Source organism: Leuciscus leuciscus (genome assembly GCF_965113295.1).
Source record: "Leuciscus leuciscus genome assembly, chromosome: 12".
In the NCBI taxonomy this organism is placed as follows: Eukaryota; Metazoa; Chordata; class Actinopteri; order Cypriniformes; family Leuciscidae; genus Leuciscus; species Leuciscus leuciscus.
Window position 1 is genome coordinate 14,463,669 of NC_138736.1, and position 3,700 is coordinate 14,467,368.

A 3,700-nucleotide genomic window follows, 5' to 3' on the forward strand; every position below is an offset into this window, starting at 1 on the left:
TACTTATTTAATTCCATTCCAAATACATGTTTATCAATCTTTTTTTCTTTAATACAGACATGTTTTTTTTTCTTTTTCTTTTCTTTTCTTTTTTATAAAAATTACATTGCATAACCCATAGAGATTGCACTGTTAGATAGTTTGGGAATATTCACACATAACGTATACACATAAAACATGATATAAGAGTTTTAAAATCAAACATTTTAAAAGAGAACAATACATCACGGTTGTTTAAACCAATGAACATTAAGCTGTGTCGTCAGCAAGTCGTTTCCCATCATGCTTTTGATCAGCGCAGTCAGTGGAGAGCAACTGCGCTCGACTGCAGAATCCGACACGTGCGCCTTGCGCTCGCGAGAGATTTTTGACATACGTCAGCATGACATCAGAGCAAGGCGGACCGCACTCGGACACATTTCTAACCGGCATGCATCTCGCGCTGATCACCGCAGATTTTGCTCATCTCAAACAAGCCTAATATATCCAAAAATCATTTGCACAGTGTCAAATATTTCCTGCAGTTGTGTACTTACAATATCCCCAAAGATTTTTAATTTCAGAGAAATTTCAATTTTAAATAATGGCTCGCTCGTCCCTGTTCACTTGTCGCCTGTAAATGATGCAATATCCACGTTATCCCTGTTTTCCACTTGTACTGCCATAGTACATGGTGACAGACGTGGACAACTGCGTTACGTCTAGCGGCACACTCACGCTGTTGTTGTTTCGTTCAAACATTATGGACCATGGCAAGCAGACTTTGGGACAAAAGGACACCTAAAACGAGGATCAGTATCAGCGTGGCATTTTCGAGATGCCAAGAGCTCCACGTCCATGACAAACTTCAACTTGACAGAGATGCACAAATGTAGAGGTGAGCAAATGTACATAAAACGAATACATTTTATAGATTTTAGATTTTAGAATATGATCAGTATGTTATTCTAATTTTGATCTAGCTTACTGCTAGTCACATACAGACAAACTAATACATATAACATTATAACTTTCAACACACTCAAATGCTGTTTAGTGTGAGAGTGTAGACCAAGTGAAACAGCGCTGTGTTACCTCACAAGTTTCATTCGTCTAATAATCTGACCTGTGTGAGTATTAATTCAGCACTTGCGGGTAGTTCGGTAGAATGAAATGTCCTTATTCCTTTATATCCGCGGGACTCGTGTGTAGTACTGATATCTGTCTCTCATTAGCAATCGTGCCATGCTTCATACCACAGTCATGTTAAAAAACATAAATGTATTCACTCATCCAGAAACATTATTAGATCCTTCGGCATGATGACAAGTTCCATTATTCCACTTATGCTTCATCAACCTACGCGTTTGTTATTGTAAGAGGTTAGCGACCCCTAGCGGCAAAAAAAAAAAAAAAATCACATATTGTAGCTTTAAGTAAGAGCTTATGAACTACTGGTGCAATCTTACCCAGATGAATGGCCAAAATAGTTCTGGAACATCTCAGTCCCTTTAGTGTGCATCTGCTTTACACCACAATTTACTTTTCCATGAGTCTGAATTAACGAGAAATTAATTTCTTACTTTTCATCAGGCTTTGGATTGAAGACCGTCAAGAGCAACATTAGGATCCTGTTTGAAAATGCGGGATAAACACTTGATGACACACAGAAGAATCGGTTGCCTCCTCTCAGGTGCCTATGCTCATTTAGTTTTTGATTAAGTGCATTAATTACTGATAATATAGGGTGACCATACGTCCTGTTTAACCAGGACATATCTGGCCAGGATTTCGAGATCGCCCAAAATGCCCGGGATTCGGCTTTTGCTTTCTACAGTCACCATTCATTATGTTTACATTATTACATTATTTGACACTGACACGTACGTGCCAGCTTTGCAGGTCATGCATTCTGCTTCACACGGATCCCGATCGAGACGAAAACACAGGAATTTTCTTAGCAATGCTAGAACGCACATCAACCGATCACTTGTTTAGCGTTCATGTAAACACTACATTTAGATTCACCAATCGGAATTAATTCAGTCCTACTGAATCAAAAGGTGTGCATGTAAACAAAAAGAATGGCGACGAGAAAGCAAAAGCCGTATCCCGGATATTTTGGGCGATCTCGAAATCCTGGCCGGACATGTCCTGGAATATGGTCACCCTAGATAATATATAATTTTTATTATTATTATTACTTTTACATTCACTCTGTACATGATTTTTGTATTTCCAGGTGGACTCGATTCAAGTTTTGAGTGTTTTAGTTTTACCTGGTGTTGTGTGGCAGGTGACAGACTACATTGGCAGTGAACATCATGAGGTGAGCTTCACTCCAGAGGAGAGGTTCAGTGTGCTGGAGGAAGTCATCATTCACTTGGAGAGTTATGACATCTTCACTATACATGCCTCCGTTGGTGAGTACAAGAGTTCATCTCATTCATAAGACACAATTTTTTGATGGGTGCATTTAAAGAGCAAGTCAATCAATTCCTTCAGTTACTAATTTTCTCGTGTGGAGCACAGAATGTGAAATTTGATTTTCTTTTGCACATCTGCATATTCAAATTAGCACAACACATTGTGGTGAAAATTTTAGTGAACTTAATTTCTATTTAACATTTGCAAAGCATTGATGATAAAACTATCCTGCTGTCATTGCACCCAGACCTCAGCCAGTTAGGTTGAGGGTTTAGTTAGCTACCATTCCTCTGCTCTACTCATTTGACCATGTGATCACGTGAATTCTCTGGTCTGAAACTTAAAAAATGCATCGTCAGCATTAATACTGCTTAGAAAATTAGTTAGCAGGACAAAAGATTCAGAACGAGGTGATCTCCCATCTGTTTTTTTTTTCTGTTCTTTCTCATGATGCTTTTCTCCTTAATCTGTGTAATACAGACTTCTGTAACTGTAACAGTCTTGAAGGAACTTTTGTAGAATTATTAGGTGTTTATTATTTTTTATTAGTCAAGAAATAAATGGCACACCCCTGTTCAACAAGCTGCCTGATTTGTGGCATCAATTATATTTGTAGCACAAACCGTACTGGATGACTTGCATGCAAAAGCTTAATACTTGGGGTTAGAACAAATCAAAAGTATGAACAATAGTAGCCATGTTTGTCTTGGCAGTGTGACTATAGAGTCTGATCTCATAGCCACTAGATGGCAGCAGGAACATTCAGTGATCTCTGTTTTTTAGGCATGTACCTGATATCAAAGTACATCCGTGTGAAGACAGACAGCGTTGTGATTTTCTCAGGTGACAGTTCGGATGAGCTGACACAAGGATGCATTTACTTTCATAAGGTACATGTTATTGTATGATTAACTTGTGTGTATTTACAGTGTCTCTAAAAAGTATTTTGATACTTTTAAAAGTGGACGCACTTTAAACTGTATGAATGTTATTTCATTTGTTACGGTAGCCATTGAATCAGCTTTATTTGCTGGTTGGTATCAGCATTTGTGTTCTTGATTTAGTGTGATATTTTATTACGCAATGTTCCCTTCCTTGTGAAAAAGTAGCATAGACTTGTATGATATCACAATTTTAAAGCATTGCCAGTTAAACATTTTCTTCGCACGCTGTTCTGACATTCACTTTTCTGAGGGCGTACATCCGAAGTGCACATACTAAAAGCCTGTCAATGCTTGTGACTACTAAACTAAGTTTTGCGGCTTATTGCGCTTTATCCTTCAAATACTTACAA

At 38.1% G+C, this 3,700-nt stretch overlaps 1 long non-coding RNA gene across 1 annotated transcript; it reads left to right on the forward strand.

Moving 5' to 3' along the window:
* Nucleotides 1–766: 766 nt before the first annotated feature.
* Nucleotides 767–2,384, forward strand: LOC309511292. The gene is made up of 3 exons (XR_014210571.1): nucleotides 767–877; nucleotides 1,573–1,672; nucleotides 2,222–2,384. It is a non-coding gene; the product is annotated as an uncharacterized lncRNA (long non-coding RNA).
* Nucleotides 2,385–3,700: the final 1,316 nt, after the last annotated feature.